Consider the following 15,026-nt stretch of genomic DNA (forward strand, 5'->3'; position numbering starts at 1 on the left):
ATAGTTTTTTTTTTTTTTGGTTTTTCGAGACAGGGTTTCTCTGTGGCTTTGGAGCCTGTCCTGGAACTAGCTCTGTAGACCAGGCTGGTCTCGAACTCACAGAGATCTGCCTGCCTCTACCTCCCAAGTGCTGAGATTAAAGGCGTGCGCCACCATCGCCCGGCTTCCAAATAGTTTTCACATGGAAAAAGCACTAATGGGAAACTGAGCATGGTGATGCACACTTTTAATCTGTTGCACATCAGATTATTGGAAGATAGAGACGGGAAAATCAGAGGTTCAATACCAGCCTGTTCTACATGAAATCCTATCTAAAATTAAAACACATTACTGTGGGCTAGAGAAATGACTCAGCAATTAAGAAACAGAACTCAGAAACCAGTACCCACACTGGGCAGCTTACAAATGGCTTCCTGAATTATCTACACTCTCACAAGGATATCCATATCATTCACACAAACACATAATAAAAAAATTAAAATCTTTTAAAACAAAATACACTAGTGGGTATTTAATAATTAAAGATACTTGAACCTACATAATAAAAAATTAGTCCAGGCTCTAGAAAAACGGATCGGTGGGTATAAATGCAGGCTGATTAAGCTTGAAGTCTGAAGTTTGGATCCCCAGAACATGTAATCCCAGTGGGAGGGAGGCAGAGACAGGGAATCAAGACCAAGCTGCCAAACAGATCAAATCTAGTTCCAATTTAGGTTCATTTAAATACCCTGCCTCAATATTAAAAAAGCAGAGATCAAGGAAGACAACCCAAATTGACCCCAGATCTCCACATACACACGCTTACTTACATGTATGTCCACGTGGATGCTAATATGCACACCACACATATAAACATACAAAAAAATTTAGTTCACTTCTGATCATTTTAATGGCCCACTTGACTCAATTAATCTTATTACGTATAACTCTTTTTTTATTTGTTTTTGATTGTCTTGGAACTAGCTCTTGTAGACCAGGCTGGCCTCAAACTCAGAGATTACCTGCCTCTGCCCAGAGTGCTGGGATCAAAGGTGTGACCTGCCACCACCACCAGGCCAGTCCCAAATTCTCTAAGTAGTTGAGGATGATCTTGATCTTCCAATTCTTCTGCCTCCATCTCAAAAGTGTTAGGATTACACCTGATTTTATTTGGTGCTAGAGATGGAACTCAGGCTTCCTGTGTGCTAGGCAGGCAAGCTACTATGCCTAGCCCTAGAATCTATCCAGATCAGTTCACCATTATATCCCAAAAGCCTAATCCTTGATAAATACTCAGCATCTACTAGTTACAAGAAACAAAAAACAAATAAAAATCAGGTAGTGTCAGCTCACACTTTTAATGTTTGCAGAGACAGGTGGATCTGAGTTCAAGGCCAGCCTAGTCTACAAGTGCTAGTTCCAGGGCCGGGCTGTGGTGGCCTTTAATCCCAGCACTTGGGAGGCAGAGGCAGGCGGATCTCTGTGAGTTCGAGACCAGTCTGGTCTACAAAAGAGCTAGTTCCAGGACAGGCTCCAAAAACAGAGAAACCCTGTCTCGAAAAAGCAAAAAAAAAAATAAATAAATAAAAGAGCTAGTTCTAGAACAGGTTCCAAAGCTACAGAGAAAGCCCCCTCAAAAAAAAAATTTCTGTTGTCTGCAAGATGTAGGGCTCTCAGCTACTTCTTCAGCACTATGTCTCCACACCACAATGACCCATGATGATAATGAACTAAACCTCTGAAAATGGTTAAGCCATCACCTCGTATGGCCAGGACAGAATCGGGAGACTTTATGTGAGTCCCAGCCCTGCTGCAGGATCTAACAACAATGGGCCTAACTTTATTCCCAGGTGAAGTGACACTGAGGACAAAAGGATAAAAAGCACATAAGGAACCTAACACCTCCCCCATCATACTGAGGAAAGGCTGCTGCTGATGCAACGGTTATCACTGTGGCTATGGGTTCTGCTATATGCTGTTAAGTTATAACATTCTTATATTCATATTCATTCATTCATATATATACACATATACACTTCCTATATGGTCTTAGTAAATTACCTACCTGCCTTCCCTAACTTGAAATTTGGGAATAATCTTAGATTTCTCCTTCTGGCTACTTATACTGGAAACAAAACCAAGTTATGCCTCAGCCACTGAACTTCCAAACCGTCCCACTTTTTTCCATCTTCTGCAATAAAGACCACCCTTACTAGAGCTAGAATCCTTTAAATCTCACTTCTCTTACTGTCTTCTTCACGAGTTTTTTTTCATTTTAATATCTTGCACCCATTTAAATGACTATACTGTAAAAACTAAACTTCTATAGGCAATGTTAGTCCCAAATAGTGGGTGGTTAAAGCAGAAGAGAAGAAATACCAGAGTTCACTATCAATCCAGGTAAGGAAGGAGATGGCTCAGTCAGTGAAGTGCTTGCCACTCAAGCATAGTTTGGGCCCTCAGGAGCCCTGTAAAAGCCAAGCAGTGACACTGTAATCCCCCAATTCTGAGGGAAGTAGAAAAAGGAGAATCTCTGAGCCTGTTGCTCAGATGTCTACCTTAAACAATGAATGAGCTTCAGATTCAGTGAGATCCTGTCTCAAAATATAAGGTGGGGAGTAACTACAACAGACACCTCAAACCCACATATACAGGAACATGCAAGCACATACACAATGATAATTTTGCACTGTGACCAAGGTTTCTGGTTTTAGGTATAAACATAGTTCTTAATCCTTAAACTAGGTGTTAATGGCTCAGATCTGTAATCCCAGTACACAGAAAGTTCAGGTAGGACTGTCACAGTTTGAAGCCAACTGAGTTATAAGACTCTCATTCACGTATGTATGTTTGTATACCTCAGAACACCAAGCAGGTAGGAGATTAGGAAAAGATTTGAAGGGAACCTGACCTACTGGACTATTACAGAAGGAAGGAAGGAAGGAAGGGAGGGAGGGAGGGAGGGAGGGAGGGAGGGAGGGAGCGAGCGAGCAGGGTTTGTTTTTTGGGACAGGATTTAGAGATATAGTGATCAAGTAAGTCCTTGTCTTTGCCCATTTTATCTGGATGTCCATTAAAATAAAAACCTACCACTAGCTGTGAGGGAGTGACACCTGCCTTTGATCCCAGCACTTGAGAGGTAGAGACTGGATAGAGAAAACCTGTGTGTGTTGAGGGGGAAAGACCTACCATTAATTTCCTATAGGAGTTGACACAACTAGTTAACATAATGTGCACATTTGTGCAACATCAAGTGCTTGTTTAGTTTTATTTTGTCCCAGAGTCATTTTATATAGCCCTAGATAGCCAGAAACTTTATTTCTTTGTAGCCTAGGCTAATCTCTTTTTGTTTTGCTTTTTTTTTTTTTTGTTATTGTTTTATTTTGTTTTTCGAGACAGGGTTTCTCTGTGGTTTTGGAGCCTGTCCTGGAACTAGCTCTTGTAGACCAGGCTGGTCTCGAACTCACAGAGATCTGCCTGCCTCTGCTTCCCGAGTGCTGGGATTAAAGGCGTGCGCCACCACCGCCCGGCCTAGGCTAAACTCTTAACTGGAAATAATTAGTCTCATCCTCCTAGAGTTCTGGGATTATAGGTAAACACCCCACACATACAGCTTTCCTAAACCATTTTACAGTGAATTCTCACTTATTCCTCACTACAAACTATAATAGTAGGTGCTATGGGTAAAAAAAAAAGATCCATAAGTCAGGTCATTGGCCCAAGGTTATTTAACAAAACCATGGGATTCTCAACTTCTAGTCTAACTCCATTTAATCAATTCCCCTTTTCCCCCTCAAAGACAGGGTCTCACTATACAGCTCTGGCTGTCTTGGAACTAGCTCTATACAGCAGGCTGGTCTCAAATTCAGAGTCATCTTTCTCTATCTGCCAGTGCTGGGATTTTTTGTTCATTATGTTTTTGTTGGTGATGGCTTTTTTCTTTGAGACAGGCTCTCACTACAAAAGCAGCCTTCGGTAGCTTAGAACTAGTTATGTAGACCATGTTAATCTCAGATTTTTCTCTCAACAAAATTGCAAACTTTGAGGCATTTATCTTAAAAAGAATCTAAATTTAAACACAAATTTTATCTGTAGGGCTGGAGAAATGGCTCAATGGTTAAGAGTAATGGCTAAGAGTACTTACTGCTTTACAGAAAACCTGGGTTCAGGTCCCAGTACCCACATGACAGCTCCAATCTCAAGGGATCCACATCCTCTTCTAATCTCTGAAGGCACCAGGCACATACATACATACATGCATTCAAGTTAAATATTCAGACAAAATAAATCTAAAACTAAAAAAATCCAAATTGCTAAGAGGCTTAATTAATCAATTAATATTTATTCTCTTGGCTCCCATTGTGTGTTTATGTTCGTACTTATATCATGCATGTGGTGGTCAGAGAACAACTTTATAGAGATGGTTCTCCTTTTTAACCTTTACATGGATTCTAACTGAACGCTGGTCTACAGGATTGCAAAAGTACTTTTACCCACTCAGCTATCTTGAAAGCCCCATTTTAAACTCTTCAAGAAATGAGCAGCAGTAAATCTCTATCAAAATTTCAAAAGGAAACTACTAACTATAATATGAAAATATTGATTTGCAATATTTGCAAAAAAATCAATATTGTTATTTTGATTTTTTGGCTTTATTTCTTCAATTTTGTTTTAAAACAGGGCCTTCCTACATCATAGACCAGGCTGGTCTCAAATTCTCAATTGTCCCTGCCATCGCCTCCTCAGCGCTGGAATTATGGATGTAGACAAATGAACACACCCAACTCAAAATTTATTTATTTTCTAAAATATGTAAGACTTCACAAATTTTCATGCCATCCTTTGTGGAGGGGTCATGCTGGTCTTTTCTGTATTGTTCCAATTTTAGTATATGTGCTGCCAAAGTGAGCACAAAATTTAATGTTTTAATTTTTCTTAATCTTTAGCATAAGTTATTTCACTTATTCATTAATTTCACTAATGTTTATCACAGTCAAAATTAACTTCAAGTTAGGTATAAAGCAGCATACCTGCAGCCCTAGCTACTAAGGAGGATGAACTCCAGAGTCAGGTGAATACTAGAGTTTCCAGATCACCTAGGAAGCACAGCAAGACCCCTTCTCAAGAGAAAAGAATCTGAAAACCACAAAATAATTATTTTCTGTTTCCCATAAATTAATTGTTGGGTATTATAAACTGGCAGAATGATTTTTTTTTTTTTTTGGTTTTTCGAAACAGGGTTTCTCTGTCTAACAGCCGTAGCTGTCCTCGAACTAACTCTTGTAGACCAGGCTGGTCTCGAACTCACAGAGATCCACCTGCCTCTGCCTCCCGAGTGATGGGATTAAAGGCGTGTGCCACCACCACCTGACTCAACTTCTAAGCTTTTTTTGAAAATTTATACTCCCACTTGTATCAGGCAACATTCTTCCTACACTTCTTCCCTTTCTTTAACTACTTAATGTCTACAAATATCATCATGCATTGATTTTTTTTTATTTCTTTTTTTTTGGGGGGGGGGGGATTCGAGACAGAGTTTCACTATGTAGCCCTGGAAGTCACTCTGTAGACCAGCTTGACCTAGACTGAGATGCTCTTGTCTGAGTGCTGAGATTAAAAAAGTGTGTCCCAACTGCCATGCTGCATTGATTTTCAAGTGTTTCAAATTACTTTCTTCAATGAATAGACTAAAGAAGGTATAAAATGTCCAAAAGCATCAAAGGCAGAAATCCTCTTCACCCTCCCTAGTATCAATTCACTAGGCATGCTAATACAGTCTCTGCTTAAGCAACAAAACACAAGCTCCTACTGGGAAAAGGTATCCATATTATAACACACAGGACTTACAACTTAAAAAAAAATGTTATTTACTATCTTACTGCCAACCAAACAACCTTCTTGAGGTCTTATCAGTAAATTTACCATGGGCTTGAGAAATTTAAGGTACAGGACACAGTATTCTACTATACTGCACCACAATCAGCAATAATACCTCATTAAACCAAGGAGCTGTTTAACCTATCTGATTCCAAAACAACTCTAATAAACACATTTCCTAACAAAAAAAAAAAAATTAAAATATAATCCCAAGGTCTGAGCTAGGAAAAAAAATTTTATTCCATACAAGTTTTCTAAATAGGATGGTAAGTAACTTACACAATGCCACCCTAGAAAAATAAAACAGACATTTAAAAAAAATTGTGACTTGCTTCTGTAATCCCAACACTGGGGAGACAGAGGCAGGAAAACTGTAGCAAAATAATCATCCTTACCAGTTCTCTACATTAACCTAATGGTCAACATAAGTATACTTTATATACTATCTCCTTGGTGCCTTTGAAATTGGGGAAGAAGCGACTGGGTTGGGGCATAACACAAAGTCAATCCAGTTACTCACACAGCAGGGCTACAGGAGGGATCTTTACCCTACTTAATTGTGATAGGTCCTATAACTATCACCCATCTTTACAGAGTGTGTTCTTAACTTAAGTGCTCACCTTTGCGTTTTTTTGTTGTTGTTGTTTTTGTTTTTTCCAAGAACGGGATTCTCTGTATAACAGTCCAGGCTGTCCTGGAACTTGCTCTGTAGACTAGGCTGGTCTCGAGCTCACAGCTGGGATTAAAGGAATGCACACTGCCTCCTTAAGTGCTCTTAAGTGATTTCCAAGCAGTGACAAAATGTTCAATGAGCAATAAAGGAAAAGGAGGAGAAAAAAAAGTCAACCCTCATCAGGTCAATCTGAGTAAAAAGCCAACCTGGCCAGCCTGGTCTACAGAGCAAGTTCCAGGATAGCCAGAGTTACACAGAGAAGCCCTGTCTCAAAAACGAAGGAGGATGGGGGTGGAAATTACCTTCATCATTGCTCGAAAAAAAAAAAAAAAAAAATCAACAGAAATCAGTTCTTCAATTACTCAAAAATTTACCTATTGCCGGGCTGTGGTGGCGCAGGCCTTTAATCCCAGCACTCAGAAGGCAGAGGCAGGCAGATCTCTGTGAGTTCGAGGCCAGCCTGGTCTACAAGAGCTAGTTCCAGGACAGGAACCAAAAGCTACGGAGAAACCCTGTCTCGAAAAATCCAAAAAATAAAAAAGTAAATAAAAAAAAATTAAAAAAAAATTTACCTATTAACTTCTGTGGCCAATTTGTCTCGAAAAACTAAAAAAAAAAAAAAAGTTTACAAATAGCTTTCATTATCTTTTAGAAGAGAAAGGGTAAAACAAACAAAATGATGTTTCAAATGGTACAAAGCACAGAAAAGATCTCTTTGAAGCCAGCCTGTTCTACATAGGACTGCCACAGCTACGTAGTGAGATCTCAAAATAATAATAAAAATAACTAAACATTATATTTCAAAGTTTTGCACAACTTACACCAAACTCAATTGGGGGGGGGGGGTAAAGACATGGTTTCTCTGTGTAACAGCCCTGGCTGTCCTGGAATTCACTTTGTAGACTAGGGTGGCCTCAAACTTTCTGACTGCTTCTGCCTCCCAATGCAGGGATTAAAAGAATGGGCCACCTTGAATGGCCTGAATACAATTTTTAATGGATCAAATGCAAATACTGAAATACAAACATAAAAGTATGAAAACAAAAATATAAAAAGGTTTTTATTCCTTCCCATTTCATGACAAAACATAAAACTACACCAAGTCACTGGAATGAAGCAACCTGCCAGTTTCACAATGTACCTAGGGGTCCTCTTAATTCTGAATTAGTACCTAAACTTAATTCCCAGCAATCCCAGCACTCAGAAGGCAGAAGAAGATGAATCTTGTTGAGTTTGAGGTCAACCTAGTCTACACAGACAGTCCCAGAACAGCTTGTGCTATTACACAGAGAACCCTGTCTTGAAAACAAAACAAAAAACAAACAAAAAAATTGGGTTTAAATACTTATCTATTCTATAATACTTCAGTTTACAGTTTACCAATTCACTGGATATAATTGCCTTTTTTTCTTTTTGGTTTTTTCTAGACAGGGTTTCTCTGTAGCTTTGGGCTTTGGAGTCTGTCCTGGAACTAACTCTTGTAGATCAGGCTGGCCTAGAACTCACAGAGAGCCACCTGCCTCTGCCTCCTGAGCGTCGGGCCTAATTTGTTTTCTGTCTGTTTGTTTTCCCAGAGACAGTTTCCCTGTGTAGCCCTGGCTGTCCTGGAACTTGCTCTGTAGACCAGGCTAGCAAATTTACTTTTTTTTTTTTACTTTATTGATATTTTGCATACATGCATGTCTGTGTGAGGATCAGACCCCCTTGGAGGTAGTTACAGGCAGTTTGTAAGCTGCCATGTGGGTGCTGAGAATTGAACCCAGGTCCTCTGAAAGACCAGCCAGTGCTCTTAACCACTGAAACATCTCTCCAGGCCCATGCTAATTTACTTTTTTAAAGTTTGTGGAGTCTAGAATTTCAACCAGCTCTAGATTAAACAAAAATCAGTCACAGTAAACAACTTTTACATTCTTAAAAATCAAAATATAGATACTCCAAGTTTTACTATCATACTTGTTTCTGTATGTAAAGAACTATTAAAAATGTAAATGGTACCCTCCATAAGTTCAGAAGGGTACCATTTTCTTTGTACTCACTTCTTTAGTCAGAAACAAAACCAGAAACAGAGGCTTATACAATTTAAATTGCACATTGTCTGTGTTTGGTGGTGTAAACCCTTAATCCCACCAATGAGGAGGCAGATGCAGGCAGCTCTCTAAATTCCAGAAAAGCCAGGGCTAGATGGTGATACCCTGTATTCAATTAAAAAAAAAAAAAAAACAAGCGGTTAAGAGCTCTGGCTGCTCTTCCATAGGACCCAGGTTCAATTCACAATATCCAATGGCAGCTCACAACCGTCCATAACTCCAATTCCAGGGGACCTGACAGCCATGGCAAAACAAGTCTGGCACTGTGGCACAGGCCTTTAATCCCAACACTCAAGAGGCAGAAGCAAGAAGTTTGAGGCCAGTCTGGTCTACATTGAGAGTTGCAGTATATTCAGAGACGTATATATTCAAAAGGAGCAAAATATTAACTCGTTACAACTTTTAGAAAAAAGTTACTATTTACATAAAATTTTAGTACCAAGAATAAATCAATTTCAGTGTTGAATTTTTTTTATATTTGAGACTCTAGTAATTGGCGACAGGCAGTGGTGGCACACACCTTTAATCCCAGAACTTGGGAGGCAGAGAAAGTTTCAGGACAGCCAGGTCTACACAGAGAAACAAAACAAAACAAGAAATTATGAAAAAAAGAAAAGACTCCAGTAACTGTATCCAAGGATATGCAAAGCAAGTTTCGCTTTTTAACCACCAAAGTTAGTCAAAGCTATACAAGTTAGCTAAATACATACATAGATTAAACACACAGAGAATACAGTAGTCCACCTGAACAGAAATGTTTGAATAGAACTTCAAGACTAAGCCACAAACTAGGACTTTTCAAAGTAATTCATTTAAAAAGTTTTCCATACAGTATTTTAAGTTACTGGCTAGGTCAAATACGGTAACTTATGAACAGATTACAGAACTACATTATTGCATGGTGGGGGGGGACGACAAAGGGGCATAGGAGAATGTCTGTAGACATTCTCTATACCTACAAATGAATAATGTCAATACAGAGAATTCTGATGACATATTTTAAAACTTCTCTGAGACTACACAAACTTCACCGATGAATACTCCTGTACAACTAAAGTTAGAGCCTTTAAGAACACTGCAAGACTTGCCCTTCGCAATCGTTGCAGCTTAACAGACTCATGGTTCAAAAAATACAGCCTCTAGAAGCAAAGGAAAGCACCTGTTCTATCTTATTTTCATGAGTCTTACTTAGAAATATGGTCAACAGTTCTTTACAAACTTACAGGGTACATTTAACCCCATTCTGCACCCTCACTGGCCGATGGGAGGGATGACGTTGAGCCTGTTCCCCGAGTTAAAGAGATGTTTGTAGTAAGGGGGAACATCTTGTGGACTGTCAGACACCAGCCATTATTCTTTTTCATTATCGTGGCCTCTCAAACAACTCAGCAAAAGAGAACCAGGCTGGTGACTATCATAATAACACTACTAAACTAATAATGATAACACTAAACTAAGTAAGCAGAAAAAAGAGCAGGATGACAGAGACTCCCTGCATTTCTCCTAACAAAGGGGCAGAGTGGAGAAAAGAAACTCCTTGATCTTGTTAACTGAAACAGCAAAATTCCAAAAACTAAAACATACACAAAATTTACTATATATTTTCAAACTTATACAATCACTTTAGTTGGAAGTCCATGACTGGGGTTCTTTCAATTTCTAATCTCCATTTCTAATTACCTAATTCCAAAAAAGCTTTATCTTTTTCTCTTTCCTCCTAAATAAGTAACAGTAAGGTGCAAAGAAAATGCCTCAGGTCTCCTCACCTGATGACTGAGTCTGAGACATTTTGGTTTCACACCAAACAGATGCAAATCCTGATTCTTTAAGCAAGAATGTGGAATGGGAACCAAAGAATAGTATTTTGTTATACTTCATGTAACACTTCAAATCCTGGATCACACACACACTCCCAAGATTTTTCTTCCAACCCATTCCTCAACAGAAAGTCTGCTCAGACCAAAAAAATTTTGAAAGTGGGAAAGCAAAGGAAAAGAATAAAGTGCAATAGGAGAGAAAGATTTGAAATAAATACCTCACTCACCAGTAGCACAAAAAAAAAAAAAAAACTAAAAGTGCAGGAAAGTGCTTACACACAAGTGTACCGGCATTCCCCAAATTAATTTGCATGTGGCCAACAATAAAGGTCCATGCAGCAGCAACTCCAAGCACTTAATTCCAGAACACACAACGATGTGGAATGACAGTGTTGCAATGACTGTATCAGAAGGCAAAGAAAATGGTTGGGCTGCTGGACGTCCTCAACCAGCCCATTCAAACACCTTCAAAATTAAACCCTGGCCGAGGCACAGGGAAGACATACACAGAAACACCGAAAAATAAGGGTGCAACGACTAGAAAAAAACCAAGGGAAAGGTGGAAGGTCGGGAGTCCCGAGACTAACCTGTACCGTCGCTGGCCGACGCCGAGAGGGCCGGAGACGAGAGTTTAGGCCGCTTGGCTGAAGGCGGCCCAGGTTCCACCACATTCTCGGCCATTTTTAATTCTTTTCGGAGATAGAGCCGAGGAAAAACGAGAATCCTGAGGAAATCTCTTCTTCGACCCGGGGTCCCCGCCCCGCTCCTAAGGGTGGGCTCGGGAGCTCCGCCGCCACCCAAGGGGGGTGGGGGAAGTTCCTTTTTCTCTTCGCCCGGTTGCGGCGGCCGGAGAGGGATGCGGACTCAACAGAAATGGTAGGGGCAAGTGCGAGGGGCCGGGCCTGAGGAGGGCACAGCAACACTGATCCGACGGGCACGTCCGCTGCAGCGAATTCTCGGGAACTCACAGCTCTACAAACGCAGTCCCCAGCCCGCCACGGCGGGCCCGTACCCAGCCGAGGTCTCTCGGAGCTCCGCCGCCGCCATCAGCCTCTTCCTCCTCGGCGCTGTCCTCCTCCTTCTCATCGCCACAAGGAGGCGGGGGCGAAAAAGGGGGAGAGGAGGAGGCGACCAGAGACACTCACCTCCTCCCGGTGCCCCCTCCCGGGCCTGCGCCCCCCTCCTCCTTCTCCTCCTCCTCCTGCTGCCGCTGCGCTCCGCGCCGCCGCTGCCGCACCGGCCCCTAATGGCCGCACTGAGCTCAGCCGAGCCGAGAGCCAGACTGGCGCCGCCGCCGCCTCACATAGCGCAGCGAACGGCGGAGGCGCGGCGACAACGCCGAGCGTGAAGCTCGCCGGCCCGGAGGGCCAGGGGGGCCGGGCCGAGTAGGGCCGCCCGCCCGCAAGCCCGCGCTGACGCCGAGCCCACCGACGCGGCCTCCCCGCGCGCCGCGCTCTCCGCCTCCGCCCGCAAGCCCGCGGCGGAGAAACACGTAGGGGCCGCCTCTCCGGCCCTCACCCGGGCAGCCAGGTGCCGGGAGCTCCCGCCCCCCCCCCCCGGGGCTCGGCTCGGGGCCGCCCTGGACGGCGGGCAAAGGCGCCGCGGGGCTCGGGCTTATGTAATGGTCTCCCCCTTAGGCGTCGACGCCGGCCCGGGCCGCGGTGGGGGTGTGTGCGGGCAGGAGGGGGCTGGGGGTCGCCTCAGCCTGTGCGCCCCGGGCCCCCTGCCAATGTCTCGACCGAGGCCGCTGCTCTCCGGCCCGGTCCCCTCCGCGCTCCCTGCTCCCGCAGTTCGCACTCAGCCGGGCGTCCCGCTTGTACGCTCGGTCCCTCTCGCTCTCTCTTCCCCCCCAGCCTAGCACACAAACAAGATGGCGGCTGTTGTTTCTTGCCTCTGCCGAATCCTCCTTACAGGATAGCGGTAGCGGCGGCGGCCGGAAATGAGCCAAGATGGGGGGGGCGGGTGAGGCAAAGAGGGGCGGGACCGGGCCTCCGGAGGCGGGGCGGGGGCGGGGCCTCGGTCTAGGAGCTCACACAATGGAGGAAGCGGGGCCGGGGGCGGGGCCGACTCCAATCACGGGATCCGCCCAAGGGCCCAACGCGGTAGGCGCTTCCGCAAACTCCCCCGGCGTCACTCGGTGGCTCCCTTTAAAGGGGAGGTCTTGAAGGAGGGGGGTCGGGAGGGTGGACTTACAACGTATTTTCAGTCGGTGGACATTTACGGGAGAAGGTGCCTGGGCTGGGTCTCTGCGTAGTAGGCGGTGGGAGCTCAGGCGCTGCTCCGCGAACCGGCAAAGACACGATCGGAGCGCCCGAGTTTTGCCTTCGCAGGTTGATCGTTAGAACCCCATTAAGTCCGCCAGGCACCTGCTACATTTCGGGTTAGAGACACTTTGCATCCCCTTCATTACCTTTTCGAAAGGTTGTTCATTTCCCAAAGTCACACTGCGAGTTCTTTCCATTTTGTCTGAAATATCTGATTCCACGGTGGGGGGGGGGGTATCTGGACTACGAAAATATTGATAATTACCAAAACGGGGGGAAACCACAGCAGGGTAAAGCAATCCAGGACGAGATTCCGTGTGATTTTGCCCTTCACGTCTCTACACATCTTTACCAGGTACCACTCTCAAGAAAGACTTGAGAACTATTTTTCTGAATCTGCCTGAAACTTCCAAGATCCTTTGGAGGTATTTTCAACCTTCTCTAACAGATGAGCTTAATAAAAGACCATGTTCTATAGTGCCTTAAATATAATATAAATATGGAAGAAGGCAAAAAAAAATAAGTGCTAAAGATAATGTGACCCTCGTGTAAGTGGAGACTGCTCGCTCGCTCGTTTCCGGCCGCCCAGAAAAGAAGTGAGGAAATGCTCCCGTGGAGTCCAGTGTGCAGGGCAGCCGAATTTCGCAGCTGAAAGCAGGGAGCGTGCTTTTAGGTTCCTCCGATTAGGATTTCTCTGTTGAGCATCCTGAAAGCAAGGGAGCATGCCGAGGTCCTAAGTGACTCTGAGGGAAACCTTCAAGCCGTTACCAACTGGATGAGTAGTGAGTTTCCCTACTATTCCTGGGGCCTTAAATTCAGTCACCAGTATTGCCAAGAAAAAAAAATTTTTTTCCTCCGATTTTTTTTAACTCCTTTTATTTGATGTGTCTCTGTAAGTGTGTGAATGTCCATGGCCTAGGTTGTGGCAATCAGGACCATCTGGGGAGTTCAGTTCTCTCCTTCTGTAGTGTAGGTTCTGAGGATCCAACCCGGAGCTCAGACTTAGCAGTTTGTTTCCACACATCAGGCCATATTTTCTCATATTTCACATTTTATCCTGTCTTGCCATTTATCTGGGTTTCCTTAGTTTTTGCTGTTTGACTTCTAAGAGAATAAATCGTTTAAGAAACTAGAATTGGGGGGGGGCGGGCAGGCATACTTTTAATCCCAAAACTCAGGAGGTGGAGGCAGGCAGGTGGGTCTCTGCATTCCAGACCAGCCTGGTCTACAGAGCAAGTTCCAGGTCAGCCTGGGCTACACAGAAGAACACTTTCTGGAAGAAAAAGAGAGTGAGAGAGAGACTAGAATTAAAGCTGCTGAGGTAGCTCAGCTGTATAGGGTGGCTGCCACCAAGTCCAAAGACCAGATGTCCTTCCCAGGAGCCATGCGGTAGATGAAGAGAAACAACCAACACTGGAAAATGACCTGCCGATGCTGTGAAGTGACAAATGGATTCTGGCTTGTGATTTTCAGACCTCATTCAGGCAAACAGTGGGGAGACAAACACAAAACCTAGGAACTGAAGCCAGGGCTTGGCTCAACTAGGGGAGTATTCTGCTGCTGAGCTACTTCCCAACCCAGTCAAGTGTTTTTTATTTTCACTTTGAGACAGCTATCTTGTTAGATGCCCAGGCTAGCTTTGAACATGCAATCCTCCTATTGCAGCCCCCGAGTGCTATAATGTTAATGGGTAGGTTACCACAAGTGGCTCCTGAAGTGTCTCCTTCAAACTGACACGGAGCAGAGTCTGGGGATGTGGCTCAGAGGGCAGAGTGCTCTCCTAGCCTGTGAGACCCTCAGTTTGGTCTCCAGCATCACAAAGACTGGACATCATTTCTACACACCTGTCACCCTAGCACTTGGAGAATGGGGGCACAGAGATGGACATGAAGGCAGGACAAGAATAAGACCTTAAGGTTAACCTCTACCATATCAAAAGTGGGACAAGTGTGGTGGCTCATGCCTTTAGCTCCAGCACTTGGGAGGAGGAGGCAAGAGGATCTCTGAGTGTGAGGCCAGCCTGCTCCACATAGTGATTTCCAGGATAGCCTGGGCTACATAGAAAGACCTGGTCTCAAGAAAAAAAAGAGAAAGTGTTAGAGCTGGAGAGATCACTGAGTGGTTAAGAGCATTGATTGCTCTCCCAGCAGACCCAGGTTTGATTCCCAGCATCCACATGGCAACTTACAACCATCTATATAACTCCAGTTTGAAAGGACACTATGCCCTCTAACCTCTAAGGGCACCAGGCATGCATGTTATCCACATACACACATTTAGACAAAATACTCATCATGCATCTTTTTAAAAAGTGGGATTATATCTAATG

General features: G+C 43.8%; 1 long non-coding RNA gene and 1 other non-coding gene across 2 annotated transcripts; both read right to left on the bottom strand.

Moving 5' to 3' along the window:
* Nucleotides 1-4,783: 4,783 nt before the first annotated feature.
* On the bottom strand, nt 4,784-4,891 carry LOC126492134 (U6 spliceosomal RNA). The gene has a single exon (XR_007589525.1). It is a non-coding gene; the product is annotated as a U6 spliceosomal RNA (small nuclear RNA).
* Nucleotides 4,892-5,463: 572 nt separating this feature from the next.
* Nucleotides 5,464-13,674, bottom strand: LOC126492111 (uncharacterized). Its single transcript, XR_007589516.1, has 2 exons — nt 11,021-13,674; nt 5,464-6,630 (listed from the first exon to the last, which is right to left on the bottom strand). It is a non-coding gene; the product is annotated as an uncharacterized lncRNA (long non-coding RNA).
* Between the last annotated feature and the right edge of the window lie 1,352 nt (nt 13,675-15,026).

Source organism: Alexandromys fortis, unplaced genomic scaffold, assembly GCF_014885135.2.
Source record: "Alexandromys fortis isolate MF-2015 unplaced genomic scaffold, M_Fortis_MF-2015_v1.1 scaffold_290, whole genome shotgun sequence".
Taxonomy (NCBI): Eukaryota; Metazoa; Chordata; class Mammalia; order Rodentia; family Cricetidae; genus Alexandromys; species Alexandromys fortis.